Consider the following 26,035-nt stretch of genomic DNA (forward strand, 5'->3'; position numbering starts at 1 on the left):
CAAAAATATTTACTTTACCATATATCTATCTCTATCGGATCTCACTTTTGCAAGTGATCATGAAGGGATTGACAAGCCCTTTATCGCGTTGGGTGCAAGTTGTTGATTGTTTGTGCAGGTATTTGGTGACTTGTGTGTTGTCTCCTACTGGATTGATACCTTGGTTCTCAAAACTGTGGGGAATACTTACGCTACTTTGCTACATCATCCTTTCCTCTTCAAGGGAAAACCAACGCAAGCTCAAGAGGTAGGAACAAGGATTTCTAGCGTCGTTGCTGGGGAGATCTACGTCAAGTCAACCATACCAAGTACCCATCATAAACACTTCTCCCTTGCATTACATTATTCGCCATTCGCCTCTCGTTTTCCTCTCCCCCACTTCTAAAATGATTTTTGAAAACATTTGCCTTTTCTTCGCCCCTCTTTCGTTCGTCTCTTTTCGCTTGCTTCTTGTGTGCTTGTGTGTTGGATTGATTGCTCTGCCACGATGGCTCGGGATAATACTAAATTGTGTGACTTTTCCAACACCAACAACAATGATTATATTAGCACTCTAATTGCTCCTACTACTAATGCTGATTCTTGTGAAATTAATGCCGATTTGTTGAATCTTGTTATGAAAGATCAATTTCTGGCCTTCCTAGTGAAGATGTCGCATCCCATCTAAACAATTTCGTTAATTTGTGCGATATGCAAAAGAAGAAATATGTGGATAATGATATTGTTAAATTGAAGCTATTTCCGTTTTCGCTTAGAGATCGTGCTAAAACTTGGTTCTCATCTTTGCCCAAAAATAGTATCGATTCATCGAATAAGTGTAAAGATGCTTTCATCTCTAAGTATTTTCCTCCCGCTAAGATCATATCCCTTAGGAATGATATTATGAATTTTAAGCAACTTGATCATGAGCATGTTGCACAATAGTGGAGAGGATGAAATTGATAATACGTAATTGCCCTACACATGGTTTGAATTTGTGGATGATTATACAAAAAAAAATATGCCGGATTGAATTTTGCTTCTAGAAATCTTTTAGATTCGGCCGCGGGAGGCACTTTTATGAAAATCACTTTAGGAGAGGCTACTAAGCTCCTGGACAATATTATGGTTAGTTATTCTCAATGGCACACCGAAAAATCAACTAGTAAAAAAGTTCATGCGATTGAAGAGATTAATGTTTTGAGTGGAAAGATGGATGAACTTATGAAATTATTTGCTAATAAAAGTATTTCTTCTGATCCTAATGATATGCCTTTGTCCACTTTGATTGAGAATAATAATGAATCTATGGATGTGAATTTTGTTGGTAGGAACAATTTTGGTAACAACGCGTATAGAGGCAATTTTAATCCTAGGCCATTTCCTAGTAATTCCTCTAATAATTATGGTAATTCCTACAAAAACTCTTATGAAAATTTTAATAAGATGCCCTCTGATTTTGAGAATAGTGTTTATGAGTTTGGAAAAGAATTTCAATGCTTTGATTGATGAAAAATTACTTAAGATTGATGAGTTGTCTAGGAACGTGGATAGAATTTCTATTGATGTTGATTCTTTGAAACTTAGATCTATCCCACCTAAGCATGGTATCAATGAGTCTCTCAAGGCCATGAGAATTTCCATTGATGAGTGCAAAGAAAGAACCGCTAAGATGTGTGCTAAAAAAGATTGGTTTGTAAAAGCGTGTTCTTCTAGTTTTCATGATAATAATTATGAAGATCTAAAAGTTATTGATGTGACTCCTATTGAATCTTTGTTTTCCAATATGAATCTTGATAAATATGGGACTGGAGATGAGTCAACTTTAGTTAAAAGGCGCCCCAATGATTCGGAGTTTTTAGATCTAGATGCAAAAAATGATAAAAGTGGGATTGAAGAGGTCAAAACTTTAAGTAGCAATGAACCCACTATTTTGGATTTCAAGAAATTTAATTATGATAATTGTTCTTTAATAGATTGTATTTCCTTGTTGCAATCCGTGTTAAATTCTCCTCATGCTTATAATGAAAACAAAGCTTTTACTAAGCATATAGTTGATGCTATGATGCAATCTTTTGAAGAAAAGCTTGAACTAGATGTTTCTATCCCTAGAAAACTTTATGATGAGTGGGAACCTACTATTAAGATTAAGATTAAATATTATGAATGTTATGCTTTGTGTGATTTGGGTGCTAGTGTTTCCACGATTCCAAAAACTTTGTGTGATGTGCTAGGTTTTCGTGAATTTGATGATTGTTCTTTAAATTTGCATCTTGCGGATTCCACCATTAAGAAACCTATGGGAAGAATTAATGATGTTGTTATTGTTGCAAATATGAATTATGTGCCCGTACATTTCATTCTTCTTGATATAGATTGCAATCCTACATGTCCTATTATTCTTGGTAGACCTTTCCTTAGAACGATTGGTGCAATTATTGATAAGAAAGAAGGAAACATTAGATTCCAATTTCCATTAAGGAAAGGCATGGAACACTTTCCTAGGAAGAAAATTAAATTGCCTTATCAATCTATTATGAGAGTCACTTATGGATTGCATACCGAAGATGGCAATACCTAGATCTATTCGTGTTTTTATGCCTAGCTAGGGGCGTTAAACGATAGCGCTTGTTGGGAGGCAAGCCAATTTTATTTTTGCTTTTTGCTTTTTTCTCCTGTTTAGTACTAATAAATAATCTATATATCCTCTTGTTAGATGTTGTTTAAAGTTTTAATTAGTGTTTGTGACATGTTAAACCTTTAGGATAGCTTACGATGATAGTTGTGTTGATCCTACTGAAATTAGTTTTGAAAATTCACAGAAACGTGCTTTTGATCTGATTCTTTTTGATATAGATTGGTACATAAACTCCTCAGAGTTTCCTAATTTGGTAGGATTTTTAGAGTTATAAAAGTATTCAAGAGTTACAGATTACTACAGATTGTTCTGTTCTTGACAAATTCTGTTTTTCGCGGGTTGTTTGCTTATTTTGATGAATCTATGAGTAGTATTGGGGGGTATGAACCATGGTGAAGTTGGAATACAGTAGATATTACACCAATATAAATAAAGAATGAGTTCACAACAATACCTTAAAGTGGTGATTTATTTTCTTATACTGACGGAGCTCATGAGATTTTCTATCGAGTTTTGTGTTGTGAAGTTTTCAAGATTTGGGTAAGGATTTGGCGGACTTTGGAATAAGTAGTGGCAAGAGACTAAGCTTGGGGATGCCCTAGGAACCCCAAGGTAAAATTTAAGGACAACTAAAAGCCTAAGCTTGGCGATGCCCCGGAAGGCATCCCCTCTTTCGTCTTCATCTATCGGTAACTTCACTTGAGGCTATATTTTTATTCACCACATGATATGTGTTTTGCTTGGAGCGTCTTGTATGATTTGAGTCTTTGCTTTTTAGTTTACCACAATCATCCTTGCTGTACACACCTTTTGGGAGAGACACATGAATCGTGATTTATTAGAATACTCTATGTGCTTCACTTATATCTTTTGAGATAGACAATATTGCTCTAGTGCTTCACTTATATCTTTTTAGAGCACGGCGGTGGTTTTATTTTATAGAAATTGTTAAACTCCCATGCTTCACTTATATTATTTTGAGAGTCTTTTAGAACAACATGGTAATTTGCTTAGGTTATAAAATTAGTCCTAATATGATGGGCATCCAGGATGGACATAATAAAACTTTCATATGAAGTGCATTGAATACTATGAAAAGTTTCATTCTTTATTATTGTTTTGAGATATGAAGATGGTGATACTAGAGTCATGCTAGTAGAGTAGTTGTGAATTTGAGAGATACTTGTGTTAGAGTTTGTGATTCGCGTAGCATGCATGTATGGTGAACCGTTATGTGATGAAGTTGGAGCATGCTTTATTTATTGCTTGTCTTCCTTATGAGTGGCAGTCGGGATGAGCGATGGTCTTTTCCTACCAATCTATCCCCCTAGGAGCATGCGCGTAGTACTTCATTTCGATAACTAATAGATTTTTGCAATAAGTATGTGAGTTCTTTATGACTAATGTTGAGTCCATGGATTATACGCACTCTCACCCTTCCACCATTGCTAGCCTCTCTTGTGTCGTGCAATTTTCGTTGATACCTGTCGGGGGGCTGATCCTTGAACACCTATGGGACCGGCGGGCCGAGTCCCTTTCGATTCGGTGAGGGCGGAGGTCGCACGAAGAGCGGATCGAGGCGAAGCACACGAGCAGTTTACCCAGGTTCGGGCCGCACGGATGCGTAAAACCCTACTCCTGCTTGCTTGATTGTATTGAGTTCTTGCTCAGGAGCGATGAACGCTACCAGACCGAGCGTGAGAGTGTTCTTGGTGTTTCGAATGAGCCGAACCCCTTCTACGTTGCACATGGGCCTCCTTTTATACGCTCAAGGGGTCACCGACAGGTGGCAACGTAGACTAGAGGGGTAAAAATGGAAAAAGAATGCGGTAGGTACAGCTACCGCTACTGTGGGCACAGTGTATCCTACCTAACTCTGACGGCAGGGGACAAGGGCATTGAATGCCCGTCTGAGACGCCTAAACAGTGCAAAAAGTGACCGTTAGGAGCGCCACCGTTTGCCACGATGGCCTCCTCTTCATCTCCGCTTGCCACCGCGTACCCCTGGCTGCACAGGCTCCCGCCACACGCCCCTGAGCAAGCCTCAGGGTGACACGCGGGTGGATGCGCTGGAGCGCGGGTATAGAGTGGCAGCTGGCCTCCGGCGAGTACCTTGTCGGGGTCGTCATCTTGTCGCGTCCGGAAGCTTGTCGCTCGTCGGACCTTGCTGGGACGCGCGGCGCGTCGCGGCAAGTTTCTTGAGGTGCCGTGGTTGGCCTTCCCGGCAAGCTCCTCTTGCCGGGGCCTTGTCTCTTCCCGGCAAGCTCCTCTTGCCGGGGCCTTGTCTCTTCCCGGCAAGCTCCTCTTGCCGGGGCCTTGTCTTCTCATCTTAAATACTTTGTTCTCGAATGGCTCCAAAGGAACCAACGGAGGACCCTGGCGGTCGCCCGGCAAGCCTTGTCACGGGGTGCTGCAACTGCCCGTGCACAAGTTCGGGATACTAGGGTACCCCTACTCTAGTACACCGACAGGAGCCCCTGGGCCTGGGCCACACACGGTGCCGAGCGCTGTTGGGCCAGGCCCAAAAACAGGGCACGAGCACGCGCGGGCCTGGGTTATGCCGAATCTAACTCCGTATCCACCCCCCCCCTCCCCCCCCCCTATAACGGCACGCGTCAATCGCGGCGTCGTGGGAGAGATCGTGGGTGGTACTTTATTCGGAAAAAGCGCAACGTTCGCCTCCTCCTCTTCATAAGCAGGGGAAACAGGGGCAGTTCCCCCACCTTCGCCATTTGCTGCTGCAATCTCAGAAATCTCCGCCACCCCCCTCCGCTTCCAAAGTCGAAAGAGAGCAGCGCTCCGCCCCCGTCGCCGCCGCCACCACCAGCGCCGTCGATCTCCCCCACCGCCTCCGCCATGGCTCCGAAGGCCGGGAAGGGGAAGGCCGCGAAGACTGCGGCCGCGAAAGCTGTGAAGTCGACCGAAGCGCAGCGGCTTGAGGCGCTGCGGAAGGAGCGGGCCACTTTCCCCCCCGAGCTCTCCGCAAAGGAGCTGAGGGAGTGGTACTATCTCTTCTGGTCGACGGAGACGCGGGCGCATCCGCGCACGAAGGTACTCTCCGCCGTTGCCTCGCAAGAAGCTCCAGCTGGCGGGTACCCTTTCTTTGCCTTGTTCTTCTACTGCGGGCTCTGCCCGCCCTTCTCTGATTTCTTCTGCGACATCATGAACACCTACGGGTTCCACCTCCTTGATTTCACCCCCAACGCCGTTCTGACCATGGCAGTTTTCGCCCATCTATGCGAAAACTTTGTCGGAGTCCACCCCAACGTAGCCCTCTTCCGCCACTTCTTTATGCCTCGTGTCGAGAGAGGGGAAACTCTTGCCGGTGGGATCGCCTGGATCTCGCGAGCCGGCAAGAAGGAGACCTATCTGGAGGGGGAGCTCCGCAGCAAGTGGGATGAGTGGAGAGCAGATTGGTGCTGGGTTGTAGAGGAGAACCCGCAGCCGTTCACCGCCCTGCGCCAAACCCCAGCAGTGCGTGGCAATGATTGGAGCGCCCTGTCCGTGGACGACGACAAGCTGAAGATCGCCACCACCCGGATCTTGCGTCTCAGGCTTGCCGGGCTGACTGTAGGAGCTGTCGGCGCAGATTTCCTTCGCCGCCGCATCGCCCCTCTGCAGGCGAGGGGGAGACTCGCCTGGGAATTTGGAGGCCCGGCAGATATCATGAGGTTGCGCCCGGGCCTCAACTTCAATTTCACCATCCTAGAGCTGGACGGGATACTCAAGGAGATATTCAAGCACGACCCACAGCATCCCAAGTGGTTCAGGTTGCCGGCAGGCGTCGTTCCTCTGTGCAACAACTCCTCGCGTGACCGCATCTGCGCAATGATGTCGTTGTGCGATTCGCACGGGGTCGTTCCAACTTGGCAAGAACCTGCCGACGACGTCGTGCAGCAGTTATTCGATGGCCTAGTGGAAGCGGCGGTCAATGCTGACGAAAAGAAGCTCCTCACCCGTGACACAACCGATCAAGAGATGGAACGCATCGCCACCAGAGCGGAAGAGGCGGCGGCAGCCGCAGCCGCGGGTGAATTCGGGTTCACAGTGGAGGAAGCAGACGCGGCATTGGCGACGAGCCTTGCCGAACGGGAGTGGCCCGAAGACGAAGAAGAGCTTGCCGCGCCCGACGCCGAGTCGAGCGAGCCCGCCGAGGGTGCGAGCGGCCCGCCATCTCCGAGGAGCTTGCCGTGAGCAGGGCCCGCAGCGCAGCCCCCAGTGCAGCCAAGAAGGCGCCTCCGCAGGGCCGGGGACGCAGCAGGGCGGCAAGTGGGCCAACAGCCGCAGCGCCGCGCGACGCGCCCCGCCGCGGCAAGTACGGTTGCCGCGGGAGCGCCTCCCGCCGCGGTGGCAACTGGAGCGGGGTCATCTCGGGCTAGCGCTGCAGTCCCCGCCAGGCGGCCAAGGATCCCACCCCTCCACCTCGCTGCGCCGGAGGTGGGCCGAACTTCGACCTCTCCGCGCTCAGCTCCGACGAGGAGGAAGAAGAAGAGTAAGATTCCCGTGTTGTTCTTGTAGTCCTTCAACTTGCTATTCTTGTCTTGCATCTGATCTGATCCACCCTGGACTCTCCCTTTTCAGGACTCTGGCCCAGAGGGCGGCGAAGAGGGCCAAGGCTCCGGTGGTTATCATCGAGGACGAGCCCACTGCGATGGCAGGAGGCGCACCCAAGCCCACCTTGCCGGATCCGGCCACTACTCCGCAGAGCAGCCCCCAGCGCAGCCCCCAGCGTAAGTACATGGTTTACTTTCTGCTTCTGGGCGCGCGCGGTCGCTCTTTTCCTTTGTTGACATCTGATCGCTGGTTTGTTTGTGCAGGAGCAGAACAGCTTCATCAGGAGGGCGTGGTGATCACCTCCGACTCGTCGTCTGCTTCGACTACGCCGCCAAGGGCGGACTCCCCGGCAAGGAAGCGTTCTCCGGCAAGGGAGAAATCTCCGGCAAGGGAGGAGTCTCCGGCAAGGGAGGAGTCTCCGGCAAGGGACAGCGCCAACGATCCCCCAGTGGTGGAGTCCATGACAGCGGATCCCAGCACAGGTAGTCCTTCTTGCCCGAAACTTTCCTTGTGTTCTTCTGCTGATTTTTCTTCTCGAGTGCTTGTTTGATTTCTCCTTCTTCTCCGGTCGTCAGATCCACCCTCCGCGGATCCGATGGAGACCGAGGCGGGCGGCGAGGAGAACACGCGCGGCAACACTGATGATGTCGCGGCCACCAAAGAAGGAGCCGGTGCTGATGTGCCCGCCGGCGAAGAGGCCGCCAAGGCTGTCACCGAGGAAGCTGGCGAGGGATCTGGCGATCGCACTGACGGCCCTGAGGCCGCAGGAGCGCCAGGCGCTGCACCGACCGCCGATCCCTCCGCCGCTGCCGCTGCGCCAGGCTCCAAGGAGTCCCAGCCCGACGCCTATCTGAAGGCCGGCGAGAGCATCTTCATCAAGCTCCCCTGGGCGTCAAGCTCCAGGGCGCCGGTGGAAGGAGAAGCTCTGGATGGGGAGGTGCTCGCCTCCGCCGGGTTGTCGATCGTCGACGTGCCGGGAAGCAGCAGCGACGAGCCTGAGGAGGAGCGGCTGCTACGGAGGCTGCTGGCGCTCTACCGCGCCCGCCAAGCCAAGTTGGAGTCCCGGGAAGCGCTCGTTGCTAAGGCGAGCGTGGATATAGAGAAGCGCGCGGAGGAGCTCCGGGGTCTTCACCAGGAAGCTCTCCGGGCCTTGGCGGAGGAGCGGGAGCAGCTTGCTGAGGAGCGGAAGGCCTTCTTCCTCGAGAAGGCCGAAGCTAAAGAGCAGCAGCGTCTTACCGGCGAGAAGCTATACGCGCAAGAAGGCGAGCTGGCTCAACGGAAAGTGAGCCTCGACAGCCACAAGGAGGAGCTTGCCGCGCGCGAACAAGCACTTGGCGGGACGCTCCAAGAAGCAAAGGATGCGGCTGCGGCTGCCGAGACCGCCAAGAAGGAATTGGAGGTAAAGGTGGCGCAGATGGAGGCTGATCTGAAGGTGGGTGGCGAAGAGCTTGCCGCGCTCAAGCTGGAGCGCGAGAAGGACGCCCTTGCCCACGGTGAGCTGCAGGGCCAACTCGCCGAGAAGGGCAAGGAGCTGAGCGCCGCCAAGGATTCCAACACCGATCTGAAGCTGAAGCTGGCCACCTTGACGGAGACGCTGGACGGCACCAAGAAACGGGAAGTGGAGTTGAAGAAGGATATCAAGGCCAACGAGGCGCTGCTGGCGAGGGCCGCCGAAACCCAGAATCTCCTCAGAGATACTGTGGAGCTCTGGACGGAGGGCCTCGTGAACATTGCCGCAGTCATCGAAGAGGAGCTGGTGCAATTGGGGGTGGAGGGCCTCGGGTACTCCTCCGACGAGAACCTCCAACCTAGCGCCAAGCTCACTCTGTTCTTCAAAGGCGTGGTGACGGCCCTCCAGCAACTCCGGGAACGGATCCCAAAGCAGCTGGCCGACGAATCGCGCACGATTTGTGCCGGAGTTCTGGAGAAGGTGCTGGTGAAGGTGGCCTTCCGCAACCCAGGCCTCAACCTCACCAACGTCCTCAAGAGGCTGCCGGCGGACGCTGATCTTGACGCACTCAAGGCCCTCGTCGCACCCATCGTGGACAGGGTGAACGAGGTCAAAAGGGTTGACGGCGGTCGCGTAGATTAGGCCGTCCGTTTTCTTCTTTTCTTGCCGCTGCCAGTCATGTCATGGGAACACTTTATTAGAGGCGCGACAAGTTATTTTTGTAATATAACTCTATCTTAGGTAAAAAATTGCTGTGTTACTTCCTTTACTCGACTCTTGGCTTTGTATGTTTCTGCCCTACGCTTTCTAGGGAAACTTGCCGGCGCAGGCACCCTTGCCGCGAGCGCCGAGTGCGGAACTTCAGCAGCCTGCTGGCGGGGTCGCTACCGACAAGCAACCTTGTCGCAACTAGTCGCAGCTCACTTAAGTTGTTGAGCGGACTCGAAACAAAGTAAGGGCGCAACTAGCTACGAGTTGGTTCCTCCGCGCACAGGTTTTCCATACAAAGCACGGTCGTTCAAGGAAAATAACTCAAAAACTTAAAAACTGATTGCTCAAACTTTAGCAACTTAGCTTTTCTGTCGTCTGCTTCCCGGCAAGGAGAAACTCTCTTGAATGGCCCGGTCCACACCATTATCTTCTCCTCCCCCCCCCCCCGGCAAACCTTGTGGGCGAGGGAACCTTCCTTCTTTTGAGAAAGAGACAGAAAAAGAAAGTAATGATATGGAGCCTTACGGCTCGTTATTGCTTACCGGGGTCTGGTGCTGCACAAAGTGTCAGATAACATATGCAAAAAGGATTACAGCATGAAATTGACAAGATGTGCGGGGCACATGAACTTTACTCGTGCACGGGGTCTACGCCCGGCTTTGTACAAAGGATTACATGCAACAACGGCAAGACTTGTACAAAAGGTGGTTGCCGGAAAAGCTTCCAGAAACCGTGCCCTACGGGTAAAACTTACGAAGATGTTCAATGTTCCAGGAGTTGCTCACCGGAATGCCATCTTCGGTCTCAAGGCGGACAGCGCCGGGCCTAGTGACTCGTTTCACCCGATAAGGGCCTTCCCACTTCGGCGTCAACTTGTTGGAATTCTTGGCGGACTGAACACGCCGAAGAACAAGGTCGCCTTCCTCGAAGCTTCTGGCTTTAACTTTGCGGCTATGGTAGCGACGCAAAGCTTGCTGGTAGCGAGCGGCTCGCACAGCAGCCTGAAGACGGTCTTCCTCAAGGAGCAGCGCGTCATCTTGCCGCAGCTGCTCTTGCTCGAGCTCATCATAAGCGAGCACTCGAGGCGACCCGTAAACGAGTTCCGTGGGGAGAACTGCCTCTGCTCCGTAGACTAGAGCGAAAGGTGTCTGGCCAGTGGCTCGATTTGGCGTCGTCCTGATCGACCAAAGAACCACCGGCAGCTCCTCGATCCAGTTTCTTCCGCACTTGTGCAGCCTGTCGAAAGTTCTGGTCTTGAGGCCTCGCAGCACTTCAGCATTTGCCCTCTCCGCTTGACCGTTGCTTCTCGGATGAGCAACAGAAGCGAAGCAGACCTTGGCGCCAAGATCTTGGACGTACTGCATGAAGGTGCGGCTCGTAAATTGCGTGCCGTTGTCGGTGATGATCCTGTTAGGGATCCCGAAACGGCAAACAATCGACCTGAAGAACTTGACTGCTGACTGTGCTGTCACCTTCCTCACTGGTTCCACTTCCGGCCACTTTGTGAACTTGTCGATGGCGACGTACAAGAACTCAAAGCCCCCGACAGCTCGGGGAAAGGGGCCGAGGATGTCGAGCCCCCAGACCGAAAATGGCCAGGATAAAGGGATCGTCTGGAGAGCTTGAGCTGGCTGGTGTATCTGTTTGGAATGGAACTGGCACGCTTCACACTTGGTTACTTGTGCAGTTGCATCCTGGAGGGCTGTCGGCCAGAAGAAACCTTGTCGGAACGCTTTGCCGGCAAGTGCTCTTGCGCCAATGTGGTGACCACATATGCCTCCATGTATCTCTGCCAACAGCTGTTGTCCATCTTCCCGGTGAATGCACTTCAATTTCACACCGTTGAGTCTTATTCTGTACAGTGTGTTGTCGACAAACTTGTACATACTTGACTGCCGGGCTACTCTTTCCGCTTCTTCTTGCTCTTCGGGAAGCTCTCCTGTCTGAAGGAAACGGACAATCTGCTGCGCCCATGCTGGAGCTTGCGGCTCGACAAAAGGACTAAAGGCATATCTGTTGCTGTGGGAACATCCGCTTCTACGGCAAGAACCTGTGGTTCGGCCGGAGCGTGATGCTCCCCGGCAAGCTTGCCGGAGCAAAACTTGTCGGGAGTGTCTGCTTCAACAGAAAAAACTATGAGGTTCGCCGGAGCAGACTGCTCCTCAGCACTCTTGGCGTCGATCTTGGTGACCTTCTTGGCGGCGGCTTCGGGAAGCTCTGCCGGAAAGTAGTCACCAGAAACCAACTTCCTCTTCTTACTCTGTCCAGTCGATGGGGTTACGGATGGTTGAGTCAGCTTGAGCACAAAGATCCCTGGTTCCACAGGTAACTTTAGTGCGGCGCACTTTGACAGGCCATCAGCAATATCGTTCTGAGCTCGTGGAACATGCTCCATTAGCAGGCCGTCAAAGTGTTCTTCTAGCTTCCTCACTTCATCAACATATGCTTCCATCAACGGACTCTGATAGTTTTTGTTTACTTGGTGGACGACCAACTGCGAGTCACCCCTGACAATGAGCTTGTTGATCCCAAGGTCTGCTGCGATTCTGAGGCCGGCAAGCAAACCCTCATACTCTGCGGTATTGTTCGTTGCTTGCTCCTTGGGAAAGTGCATCTGGACTACGTACTTGAGGTGCTCTCCGGTGGGTGCGATAAGCAGCACGCCAGCACCGGCGCCTTGCAGCGAGAAGGCACCATCAAAGTACATCAACCATTCTTTGCTTGCCTCTTTGACGGGGATGCTCGTTTCTGGAGTTTCTTCATCTGGTGTTGGCGTCCACTCCGCTATGAATTCCGCCAATGCTCTGCTCTGTATAGTTGAGGTGCTCTCAAACTTGAGGCCAAAGCTTGACAGTTCCAGTGCCCACTCGACAATCCTGCCTGTTGCTTCTGGATTCTGCAATATCCTCTTCAACGGAAAGCGAGTGACAACTGTTATCTCATGTGCCTGGAAGTAATGGCGCAGCTTTCTCGAGGCCATGAGAAGGCCGAAAAGCAATTTCTGCACGCCAGAGTACCTCGACCTAGCCCCCTGCAGAAGGGAACTGACAAAGTAAACTGGGCGCTGCACCATTTTCTTCTGCACCTCCTTGCATGCCTGCGCAGATCCATCTTTGTCGGGACCAGAGCTTGTCGGAGAAGCCCCCTGCTTGTTGCTGGCTCATCGTCCGCCTCCCTCTCCGCTACTAACGCAGCACTAACCACTTGATTGGTTGCTGCTAGATACAGCAGCAACTTCTCTTGTGGCTTAGGTGCGACAAGTATTGGAGTGGAGGACAGGTACCTCTTCAAGTCCTGCAGCGCAGCCTCCGCTTCCGGAGTCCATTTCATCGGACCTGCCTTTTTCAATATTTTGAAAAACGGCAAGGCGCGCTCTGCGGACTTAGAGATAAACCTGCTGAGAGCAGCCACGCAACCGGCAAGCCTTCGTACATCCTTGACGCGCTTTGGTGCTTCAATCTGCTCGATGGCTTTGATCTTGTCGGGATTGGCTTCAATCCCCCGCTGTGACACAAAGAACCCGAGAAGCTTGCCGGAAGGGACTCCAAACACGCACTTCTCGGGATTGAGCTTGAGGTTGATCTTGCGCAGATTTGCAAAAGTTTCATCTAGATCTTGAATCAGAGTAGCCTTGTCCTTGCTCTTGACCACTATATCATCCATGTAGGCTTCCACATTTCTGTGTATCTGGGGCTCAAAAGCGACGTGGACTACCCTTGCAAATGTTGATCCAGCATTCTTCAACCCGAAGGGCATCCGTACGAAACAGTATGTGCCACATGGGGTGATGAACGCGGTTTTATCCTCATCTTCTTCTGCCATGAAGATCTGATGGTATCCTGAGTATGCATCAAGAAATGAAAGCAAATCACATCCGGCTGTGGAGTCAACAATCTGGTCAATGCGCGGCAAGGGAAATGGGTCTTTGGGACAAGCTTTATTGACATCAGTGAAGTCTATACAAAGCCTCCATTTCCCGTTGGCCTTGCGCACGACTACAGGATTGGCCAACCACGTGGGATGGAGCACTCCTCTGACAAGGCCTGCTGCTTCCAGCTTCTTGATTTCTTCTGCAATAAACTCTTGGCGCTCCACTGCTTGCTTCCTGACTTTCTGCTTGACGGGCCGCGCATGAGGACAAACGGCTAGGTGGTGCTCAATCACTTTCCTGGGAACACCGGGGATGTCAGACGGCTGCCATGCAAACACGTCGACATTCGCCCGCGGGAAAGCAACGAGCGCGCTTTCCTATTTGGGGTCGAGAGTGGCACTGATGGTGAAGGTACCACCAGTGCCGTCCTCCTTGGCGGACACCTTCTTGGTCTCTGGTGGAGCTGCCATCGCCTTCTTAAACTTGCCGGTGGAGCTCGATGGTGCGTCCTCGACGGTAGCGCAGCACTCCGAAGAGGTGCGCTTGCCGGAGCTGGCATCAGAGCTCTTGCCGGACTTGGTCTTCTTCTTCCCCCGGGAGCTTCAGCGGCAAGTGACTTGCGATCGGCTGCGGCTGCTGCCTCCCGGTAAATCTTGTCGGCGCAGATAAGGGCATCTTTCTTGTCGCCAGGGACAGAAATGACACTTATCGGGCCTGGCATCTTGAGCATGTTGTATGCATAGTGAGAGGCTGCCATGAACTTGGCGAGCGCTGGACGGCCAAGGATCCCATTGTAGGGTAATGGAAAGTCGGCAACGTCAAAAGTGACCCTCTCAGTTCTAAAGTTCAGCTCGCTGCCAAATGTGACCGGCAGCGTGATCTTTCCCTTCGGCTTGCTCCTTCCCGGGCTGATTCCTTGGAACGTGCCGGTCTCTTCGAGCTCGCTGTCAGGGATCTGGAGTTTCTGGAGGACCGCGGAGGATATCAGGTTCAAGCCGGCCCCGCCGTCAACTAGCATCTTCGTGACCTTGAGGTTGCGGATAGTTGGAGAAACCAACATCGGCAAGCACCCGACCGCAGTTACGCGATCAGGGTGGTCCTCAATATCAAAGATGATAGGCGTGCTGGACCATTTCAGGGGCTTGCGTGACTCTACAGATGGCTCTGCTGCATTTACTTCCCGCATCCACTGTTGAGTTGGCGGTGCGAAGTATGCAGAGAGGCGCCACCGTCAACGCACAGGACCTCTGTGGCTTTCTGAAACTCCTGCTCATCGGCCTCGTCATCATCCATGTCTTCGTCGTCGTCGTCTTCATCCTTGTCGCGGCCGCGGGGAGGTCTGTCTCCTTGCCGCTGCTTGGCCTTGCCGCGGCGTCCTCCCCGGCCGGGGCGTTTCTTGCCGGCTCCTCCAGCACCTTCCTGGGCCTTCTCCTTGTCGCGTCGCTCGTACTCAGCTTTTTGCAGCTCAACAAGCTGCTCGACCTTCTTGCAGCTCTGGAGATCGTGACCCTTGGTGCGGTGGATCTTGCAATACTGCTTGCTGGAGCTATCCTGCTTGTCGGCGGCTGCCACAGGCTGGGCCTCCTTGCCGGAGCCACCAGCTTTAGCTTCCTTGGCGCCACCTCCGTTGCCGGTCTGCTCGACAGCTAGCACTTCCTTGCCCTTCTTCCTTCTGTTGTTCCGCCGCCGGCCTTTCCTTGCCGGGGCGGCATCCTCACTGTCGGATCCTCCTGCTCCTGTATTCTCTCCGGGGAGCCTCCTCCCCTCTTCAGCGCGCGCACACTTGTCGGCCAGGGCGTAAAGCTCGCTGACGTCCCTGATCTTACACATCGCCATCTCCTCCCTCATCCTGCGGTTTCGCACGTTCTGATGGAACGCGCTGATGATCGCGGCAGGGTGGACGTCTGGGATGTTGTGCTGTACACGGCTGAATCTCTGAATGTACTTGCGCAGTGGCTCTCCTTCCTTCTGGGCGAGCAGATGAAGATCGCTCTCTTGGCCATGTGGCTTGTGGCCGCCTGTAAAGGCGCCGACAAACTGATGGCATAGATCTGCCCAAGAGGAGATGGAGTTGTCCGGCAAGTGCATGAGCCAGGACCTGACGTTGGGCTTGAGCACCAGCGGGAAGTAGTTGGCAAGGATCTTGTCGTCCCGTCCCCCGGCAGCCTGCACCGCGATGGTGTAGATGCTGAGGAACTCCGACGGATGCGACTTGCCGTCGTACTTCTCTGGTACGTCTGGTTTGAAGTTTTTCTTGCTGGGCCACTGGACCTGCCACAGCTCATGGGTGAACGCAGGGCAACCTACCGCGTACGGCAAGTCGCCTGGCTCCCCCGGCGCGTGCATGTCGACAGAGGGCCCAGCGCGCTGGTCAGATTGACGCCGCGCTTCTCTTCGGCGCTCGATGCGAGTACGAGCGTCCTCTTGTTGCCGTTCGTGGAGAATTTGGCGCTGGTCGCGACGAGCTCGTGGGTCCGACGACGCGGTGGAGCCGCTGTCGGGGTGGATCCGGCGACTCGGCGATCTTGGCCTTCGTGGTGGAGAGTGCATGGAAGTCGCACCTCCCTCGGTCTTGTTGCCATCGGCTTGCGTCCGGCAGTCCTGCCGCGGCAGCGAGGTGCTTGGTTGCCGCGCAGTGTCGCCGTTGGCGAAGCCGATGAGGCTCTGGATAGTGGCCCTCCACTCGTCGGTCTTGTCCGCCGTCGGAGGGTAATCTAGGAGCAGTTGAGCTCGCGCCAAGGCTTCTGCTGGAGTGGTGGGCGGCAGAGGTGAAAGGTGCAAGGAGCGGGACATGCTCGGACTCCTAACTACGTTAGAAGGAGCAGTGTCACGTCCAGGCGACCGTACTTCGCTCGGGCCAGCATGTTGACGTGCATGCTGGTCTTGGACGCCACGAGAACCACCAGCTTGATCTTGGCCCAGCGGACGTATGGCGCTGCGAACGCCATGACGCTGCTAGTCCCGCGCCTCCTGAGACGGGCGCAGTGCGCGTACGGACGCCGAGGTCTGTGCCGCCTTGTCCTTGGACTTGGCCGCACTGTGAGCTCCCTTGTCGATGCCCGTTCTTCCGCCGGCGTCCACTCCACCACCCGTTTGCTCCGGAGGCGGTGGAAGCGACGCAGACGGAACAGCTGCCTCCGAAGCCTTCTTCATCGGTGGCATGTCGATGAAGACAATGAAGATTTAGCTCGCGCGCACGCCGGATCGGGTTCACACGATCTCGACGCCCTCCACCTGGCGCGCCAAATATGTCGGGGGGCTGATCCTTGAACACCTATGGGACCGGCGGGCCGAGTCCCTTTCGATTCGGTGAGGGCGGAGGTCGCACGAAGAGCGGATCGAGGCGAAGCACACGAGCAGTTTACCCAGGTTCGGGCCGCACGGATGCGTAAAACCCTACTCCTGCTTGCTTGATTGTATTGAGTTCTTGCTCAGGAGCGATGAACGCTACCAGACCGAGCGTGAGAGTGTTCTTGGTGTTTCGAATGAGCCGAACCCCTTCTACGTTGAACATGGGCCTCCTTTTATACGCTCAAGGGGTCACCGACAGGTGGCAACATAGACTAGAGGGGTAAAAATGGAAAAAGAATGCGGTAGGTACAGCTACCGCTACTGTGGGCACAGTGTATCCTACCTAACTCTGACGGCAGGGGACAAGGGCATTGAATGCCCGTCTGAGACGCCTAAACAGTGCAAAAAGTGACCGTTAGGAGCGCCACCGTTTGCCACGATGGCCTCCTCTTCATCTCCGCTTGCCACCGCGTACCCCTGGCTGCACAGGCTCCCGCCACGCGCCCCTGAGCAAGCCTCAGGGCGACACACGGGTGGATGCGCTGGAGCGCGGGTATAGAGTGGCAGCTGGCCTCCGGCGAGTACCTTGTCGGGGCCGTCGTCTTGTCGCGTCCGGAAGCTTGTCGCTCGCCGGACCTTGCCGGGACGCGCGGTGCGTCACGGCAAGTTTCTTGAGGTGCCGTGGTTGGCCTTCCCGGCAAGCTCCTCTTGCCGGGGCCTTGTCTCTTCCCGGCAAGCTCCTCTTTCCGGGGCCTTGTCTCTTCCCGGCAAGCTCCTCTTGCCGGGGTCTTGTCTTCTCATCTTAAATACTTTGTTCTCGAATGGCTTCAAAGGAACCAACGGAGGACCCTGGCGGTCGCCCGGCAAGCCTTGCCGCGGGGCGCTGCAACTGCCCGTGCACAAGTTCGGGATACTAGGGTACCCCTACTCTAGTACACCGACAATACCATACACCCACCACATACCTTCCTCAAAACAGCCACCATACCTAACTATTATGGCATTTCCATAGCCATTCCGAGATATATTGCCATGCAACTTTCCACCATTCCGTTTATTATGACACGTTGCATCATTGTCATATTGCTTTGCATGATCATGTAGTTGACATCGTATTTGTGGCAAAGCCACCGTTCATAATTTTTTCATACTTGTCACTCTTGATTCATTGCACATCTCGGTACTCCGCCGGAGACATTCACATAGAATCCTATTTTTTTCTAAGCATTAAGTTGTAATTCTTGAGTTGTAAGTAAATAAAAGTGTGATGATCTTCATTATTAGAGCATTGCCCCATGTGAGGAAAGGATGATGGAGACTATGATTCCGCCCACAAGTCGGGTGAGACTCCGGATGAAAAATTAAAAAAAGGAGAAAAAAGAGGCCATAAAGAAAAAAGAGAAGGGGCAATGTTACTATCCTTTTTCCACACTTGTGCTTCAAAGTAGCACCATGATCTTCATGATAGAGAGTCTCCTATGTTTTCACTTTCATATACTAGTGGGAATTTTCATTATAGAACTTGGCTTATATATTCCAATGATGGGCTTCCTCAAAATGCCCTAGGTCTTCTTGAGCAAGCAAGTTGGATGCCCACCCACTTAGTTTCTTTTTTAGCTTTCATACACTTATAGCTCTAGTGCATCCATGGCATGGCAATCCCTACTCACTTACATTGATATCTATTGATGGGCATCTCCATAGCCCGTTGATACGCCTAGTTCATGTGAGACTATCTTCCTCCTCTTTTGTCTTCTCCACAACCACCATTCTATTCCATCTATAGTGCTATGTCCATGGCTCACACTCATGTATTCCATGAAAGTTGAAAAAGTTTGAAAATACTAAAGTATGAAACAATTGCTTGGCTGAAACCGGGGTTGTGCATGATTTATATATTTTGTGTGATGAAGATAGAGCTTAGCCAGACTATGTGATTTTTTAGGGATAGCTTTCTTTGGCCATGTTATTTTGAGAAGACATGATTGCTTTGTTAGTATGCTTGAAGTATTATTATTTTTATGTCAATATTAAACTTTTGTCTTGAATCTTTCGAATCTGAACATTCATGCCAAAATGAAGAAAATTACATGGATAAATATGTTAGGTAGAATTCCACATCAAAAATTATGTTTTTATCATTTACCTACTCGAGGACGAGCATGAATTAAGCTTGGGGATGCTTGTTACGTCTCCAACATATCTATAATTTTTTATTGTTCCATGCTATTATATTATATATTTTGGATGTTTAATATGCATTTATATGCTATTTTATATTATTTTTAGGACTAACCTATTAACCGAGGGCCCAGTGCCAGTTTCTGCGTTTTGCCTATGTTGGATTACGGGTTCCGCAAACCCTTGAAAGGTTCGAACTCTGGGATCCGTGCGGAGATCTCAACCTACCCAGCCTGCCTACTCGCGATCCTCCTAAGCCTAGCACATCAAGATCGATGAGACAAAGAGACACAATAGTTTATCCTGGTTTGGGCCACCTTGCGGTGTAATACCCTACTCCAGCATTTTGGTGGATTGCTCGAAGGGCTGGGGATGAACTAGTACAATGGATGAATTGGCCTCGGGAGGTGAGGTGTCCTTTAGCTTAGGGGAGCTGGTGAGATGTGAACTAGATGCCCCTCTATGGTGGTGGCTAAGTCCTATTTATTGTGGCCTTGGTCCTCTTCCCAAATGTTGGCGGGAAGGGATCCCACAATGGCCGGATTTGAAAGGGGACAAGTAGTACAGCTTATCCTGACAAAAGTAGTCTTCGCCTACGAAAAGCCCCTGGTCGTGACGCTGCGGTGGGCTTGGTGATGACCTCTGTCCTGGCGGTCTTGGTCTTGTTGCACCAGAATGGAAACCTTTGGCTGACTCCTCGGGACTCCACGCCTGCGGCTTGTCTCCCTTGCACCAAAGAGGAAACTGGCGCCCGCCTAGCCTTAATCGTCATGGCTCACGTCAGCTGAGCCTCATGAGGTACACCTTGCATAGAACTCTCCGCCCCTTGGGAGCCAGCCTGAAGAGGCCGATCCCCTCGAGGGTCTTGGCATTGTCCGCCTCGCGAGACTTGGCCCCTCGCGAGGGTCTTGAGCTGCTGATGCTGAAGCTGGGCTGTACCAGGCCATCGATGGAGCCACGTGGTGGGCCGCAGGCAGGCAAGTCTGGATACCCCCATATCCAGAATGTAGGTAGTAGCCCCCGGGCCCAAGGCACGCTCGGACTTGGCTTCCAGGCGAAGCCAAAGGGCAAGTGCGGAGCGCCGCGGGCCCTAACCGCCTGCGGCCTTTATGATGCATGGCGATGGATGGGACGTGGGCGTCTCCACTTCCCCATGCTGCCTCGGCAATGGTTCGACTTCACAGAATGATGCGGCATCATGGAGGCTGGCGGTTGGCCTTCCTTGGCTATAAATGAGGGGGAGTGGCAGAACCCCCCCACCGTCTCATCTCTCCTTCGTCTTCCTGCCGCCTACTTCTTCTCTTTCTTGCTTCCATGGCATCGCCGAGGAGGTTTTCGGCGGCCGAGAAGGGGAAAGCTTCCAAGGAGGAACCGGCCTCTCCGCCTCCCAAGAGAGGCCGCGACCATCCCCGCAAGCATCCCACGGCTCCTGCGGCGGCCCCTAGGGGGCGCAGGTGCACACCCCCCGGAGCCAGCACTTCCCTTTGTGCCCGCGATGGCACCTCTTCTCGCGGCAGCAGCTCTTCCTCGGACGAGAGCTCGAGCAGTGGTGACTACAACCGGCCCCCCACGTCGTCGTGCTCGGGTCGAGGACGTCGGTGGTTCGTCTCGCTGCAGCGCTCCAGTGAAGCTGGAGAGGAGCCCAGCGTGAGGCTGGGGGCCGCCGAACTTGGACTGAAGACCGGCCGCAGCCCCAGGTCGCCTATGAGGGAACTGGTGGAGCACCGGGCCACCTTGAGGCGCTGCTTGAGGATGCGGCGCTGGTGTCGGGTTCGTACGCCTTCGGGCCTTCTTTGTTTAGCCTTTCCTTTCTCCTGTAATTTGAAAAAAAGATGGTGTACCCCACGGGGGCATGTGATGCACTATGGCAGTTATGCCCTTTATGCTATGCTTGCTATCTTGATGCCGTGTTGTAACGTTTGTGCTCTGAGTAAGCCAGGATAGGAAAACTTAGCTTGATATGTGCGCAGTAGTTTTCCACCTCCCGAAGACCTGGCCTCAGGTACTCCCTTGAGGTCTCAGGAGCCGCCGCAGGACTGTTGCAGGGCTGCTTTTAAAGGAAAAGAAAAAATGATGAGAACCTCACTCCTCCTTATGCGAGCCCCCTGCCATAGATTAGCCCTGACTTAATGCACTGCATCGCGCTGCCCGGGGGGCACAGATATGAGGGGTGCTGATGCATGTGAGCTTGATCGAGGGCTCCTCGCGAGGACAAGGCCGAAGCACCTGGGGTAGCGGGGTTCGGTGAGGTGTGCGCACGCAAGGGCAGACCCAAGGCGCACACACCTGCCTAGCCCCACGCGCGAGGCGCATGAGAGAGAGTGACAGGAAAGTGCCACTTCTCTCCTGTCCTTAGGCCAAAAACGGCTCAGGAGAAGAAATTAACTCGGCGAACCAAAATCCTGAAGTACCAAATCCATTGAAAGATCACTAAAAACTGGAAGCAACTTCGGAAAGCAAATGAACAGCCGTGTCTGGCACCTAATCTAGTCTTCTCACCAGCACGGAGCTAAGTGCTTCCACTAAGACGTGGGAGGGAGCCCCCATGAGGCCCCAGGGCGACTCTCAAGAGACTCCGGGGCATGTATAGCCCCACTCTTTATTACGTGAGAGTGTCATGAGCGGAGACCTTCACAGGTCGGAGCTTTGCTTCATAGGCCGCAGCCTTTCTTCTGGGGTAGAACTTCCGGAGGTGCTAGATGTTCTAGGCGTTCTGGATGGGGACCCCGTCCTGTGTCTCCAGGCGTGCGGCGCTAGGCCTGGAGACACGGGCAATCCTAAACGGGCCCTCCCACATGGGAGAAAGCTTGTGCAGCCCCTCCCTAGAGAGGACCCGCCTCAGGACGAGGTCACCCACCTCTAACATCCTGGAGCGGGTGTTGTGGCAGTAATACCGCTGCAGCGCCTGCTGGTATCTTGCCGCCCGGAGCGAGGCTTGATGGCGGCATTCCACCCCCAGCACGAGATCCATCCCCCGCGTGGCGTCCTGACGTGCCTCGTCAAACGCCAGGACCTATGTGAAGCGATGCTTGACCTCGTGTGGGAGAACCGCTTCTGCTCCATAGACAAGGAAGAATGGTGTTTCTCTGATTGGCTTGGTCGCGGTGGTGCGGATGGACCACAGCACGACCTATAGCTCGTCGAGCCAGCTCCTGCTGCCGGACTTGAGCTTCTTCTTGAAGGCTCTTGTCTTGAGGCCCCTCAGGACTTCGGCATTGGCCTACTCGGCTTGGTCATTGCTCCGGGGTTGTGCTACTGAAGAGTAACATATCTGCGTTCCAAGGTTAGCACAATATGTTTTGAAAAGGTTGCTAGTGAATTGCAAGCCGTTGTTGGTGATGACGCGGTTAGGGACCCCAAACCAACTCATGGACTTGATGGTCGATCCAGCTGGGATGGTGCGAACGGCCTCTACCTCCGCCCACTTAGTGAATTTGTCGATGGCGACGTAGAGGTATCGGTAGCCCCCTGGCGCTCGAGGGAACGGCCCCAAGATGTCCAGCCCCCAGACCGCGAACGACCATGTGAGCGGGATTGTGTGGAGGCCCTGCGCAGGCTGGTGAATTTGCTTGGTGTGGAATTGGCATGCCTCACAGGAATGCAACAGCTCTGTGGCATCGTTGAGCACGGTGGGCCAGTAGAAGCCGTTGCGGAATGCCTTGCCCACCAGAGTGCGTGACGAGGAATGATGCCTGCAGTCCCCACCATGTATGTCCGCTAGCAGCTCAAGCCCCTGCTCCCTGGAGATGCATCGCAACAAAACGTCATTGGGCCTCTTGCAATATAACTCACTGTCCTGGATGCAGTACGCGGTGGCTTGACGAGCCACGCGCTCGGCATCCTCCTCCTTCTCTGGCAAGGTCCATTGAAGTAGGTACGCCTTGAACTCTTTAGTCCAGCACCCTAATGACCCACAAGTGTAGGTTATCTATCGTAGTCCTTTCGATAAGTAAGAGTGTCGAACCCAACGAGCAGCAGAAGGAAATGATAAGCGGTTTTTCAGTAAGGTTTTCTCTGCAAGCACTGAAATTGTAGGTAATAGATAGTTTTGTGATAAGATAAATTGTAGCAAGTAATAAATAATAAAAGTAAATAAGGTGCAGCAAGGTGGCCCAATCCTTTTTGTAGCAAAGGATAAGCCTGGACAATTTCTTATAATGAGAAAAGCGCTCCCGAGGACACATGGGAATTATCGTCAAGCTAGTTTCATCACAGTCATATGATTCGCGTTCGTTACTTTGATAATTTGATATGTGGGTGGACCGGTGCTTGGGTACTGCCCTTACTTGGACAAGCATCCCACTTATGATTAACCCCTATTGCAAGCATCCGCAACTACAACAGAAGTATTAAGGTAAACCTAACCATAGCATGAAACATATGGATCCAAATCAGCCCCTAACGAAGCAACGCATAAACTAAGGTTTAAGCTTCTGTCACTCTAGCAACCCATCATCTACTTATTACTTCGCAATGCCTTCCTCTAGTCCCAAATAATGGTGAAGTGTCATGTAGTCGATGTTCACATGACACCACTAGAGGAAAGACAACATACATCTTATCAAAATATCGAACGAATACCAAATTCACATGACTACTACTAGCAAAACTTCACCCATGTCCTCAGGAAAAACGTAACTACTCACAAAGCATATTCATGTTCATAATCAGAGGTGTAATAATATGCATTAAGGATCTGAACATATGATCTTCCACCAAGTAAATCAATAAGTATCAACTACAAGGAGTAATCAACACTACTAGCAACCCACAGGTACCAATTTGTGGTTTTGGATACAAGATTGGATACAAGAGATGAACTAGGGTTTGAGAGGAGATGGTGCTGATGATGATGTTGATGGAGATTGACCCCTCCCTATGAGAGGATCGTTGGTGATGATTTCCCCCTCCCGGAGGGAAGTGTCCCACGCAGAACAGCTCTGCCGGAGCTCTAGATTGGTTTCGCCAAGGTTCCGCCTCGTGGCGGCGGAGTTTCATCTCGTAAGCTTGCCCACGATTTTTTCCAGGATAAAACCCTTCATATAGGAGAAGATGGACACCGGGAGGCCACCAGGGGGCCCAGGACATAGGGGGCGCGCCCAGTAGGGGTGGGTGCCCCCCCTCCTGGACAGGGTGTGGGCCCCTGAGGTATTTCTTCTGCTCAATAATTCTTATTAAATCCAAAAATAGGTTTCGTGGAGTTTGAGGTCTTTTGGAGCAATGCAGAATAGGTTTCCAATGTTTGCTCCCCTTTCAGCCAGAATTCCAGCTGTCGGCATTCCCCCTCTTCATGGTAAACCTTACAAAATAAGAGAGAATAGCCATAAGTGTTGATATATAGTGTGTAATAACATCCCATAATGCACTAAATATTGATATAAAAGCATGATGCAAAATGGACGTATCAACTCCCCCAAGCTTAGACCTCACTTGTCCTCAAGCGGAAACCGAAATCGAAAAATATGTCCACGTGTTTAGAGATAGAGGTGTCGATAAAAATAAAATACGGACATGGGGGCATCATGATCATTCCTATAACGGCAACATATATAGATTTTGTCATAAGGATTCTTATGCTCAAGTAACAATCAATTCACAATGTCAAGCATGGTTCAGAAACTTCGTTGAAAGCTAACAAACTATAATCTCAGTCATTGAAGCAATTGCAATTTATCGTAACATCACAAAGAGTCAAGAATAGAGCTTTTAAGCAAGTCCACATACTCAACTATAATATAATCTTCTACAATTGCTAACACTCATGCAATACTTGTGGTTATAGAGTTTCAGCCGGACACTGAGAAAGATAGGGGCTTATTGTGTTGCCTCCCAACGTATTCACCTTTAGGTGATGTCAACAATAACAACCCATGCTAACGAATACCCAATTGGATATATACATCATGATCTTTCAAACACGAGGAGCTTGCCAAAAGATAAAATGAAAAAGGGAAAGGTGAAGGTCACCTTGACTCAAGCATAAAGTAAAAAGCATAAAGTACGAACATAAAGTAAAAGATAGGCCCTTCGCAGAGGGAAGCAGAGGTTGTCATGCGCTTTTAGGGTTGGATACACAAAATCTTAGTATGAAAGAACGTCACTTTATATTACCACTTCTGTATGGACCTTTATTATGTAGTCTGTCGCTTTTATTGCTTCCATAACAAGATCGTATAAAGCTTATTTTCTCCGCACTAATAAGTCATGCATATTTAGAGAGCATTTTTTATTGCTTGCACCGATGAGAACTTACTTGAAGGATCTTACTCAATCCATAGGTAGATATGGTGGACTCTCATGGCAAAACTGGGTTTAAGGATATTTGGAAGCACAAGTAGTATCTCTACTTGGTGCTAGGAATTTGGCTAGCATGAGGGGGAAAGGCAAGCTCAACATGTTCGGAAGGTCAATGACAATATACTTTAACTGAGATGTGAGGAAACATAAACCATTATGTTGTCTTCCTTGTCCAACGTCGATTCTTTTAGCGTGTCATACTTAATGAGTGCTCACAATGATAAAAGATGTCCAAGATAGTATATTTATATGTGAAACCCCTCTTTCCTTATTACTTCCTATTAATTGCAACGATGACCAAAACTATGCTTATCAACTCTCAACAACTTTTAAGCCTCGTACTTTCTATGTGTGAAGTTATTACCATCCATAAGATCAATATGAAGTCTTTTATTCTTTTTATTCCTTCTATTTTTCTCAAGATCATAGCAAGAAAGCAAAGCCCTTGACTCAACACTAATCTTTATTATAGAAAGCTCACAGACTCGATTACATAAAAGAGACCACAAAGCAAACTCAAAACTACTTGATATCAAAACTTCAATCTACTAAATCAAGATACTACTAAAAGGATCGAACTAAATAAAACGGTAAAGATAGGAGTGTCATGGTGATATGATACCGGGGCACCTCCCCCAAGCTTGGCAGTTGCCAAGGGGAGTGCCCATACCCATGTGATTATGTCCTCGGGGGTGGTGAAGTAGGAGTTGTTGATGATGTAGGCTTGTCGTGCGTCTTCCAAGGCATAGGCTCACCATCATAGAAGGATGACCGAGTCTCCGGGATCCTTAAATCTGCAGCCAAACTCATCCTCTTGAGTCTATATTCATACTCACAGTTTTGGTTTTGCAGGTCATAAATCTGGGCTTGGAGGTGCTTGATTTTCTATTGAAGCTTGAAGATGGTTTCCCCAATGACTTTGGCATCTAGCTTGTGGTTATTGGTGAACTCCATGATCATCATCTGGTTGGCGTTGAGTCCACACTCCACCATCCCTTGACACTTGAAGACTTGCTGCTCCACAGCTTCGAGCTTTGTCTCCACGCTTCCGGTACACTTTGGT

The sequence above is a fragment of the Triticum aestivum genome, chromosome 2B, assembly GCF_018294505.1.
Source record: "Triticum aestivum cultivar Chinese Spring chromosome 2B, IWGSC CS RefSeq v2.1, whole genome shotgun sequence".
In the NCBI taxonomy this organism is placed as follows: domain Eukaryota; kingdom Viridiplantae; phylum Streptophyta; class Magnoliopsida; order Poales; family Poaceae; genus Triticum; species Triticum aestivum.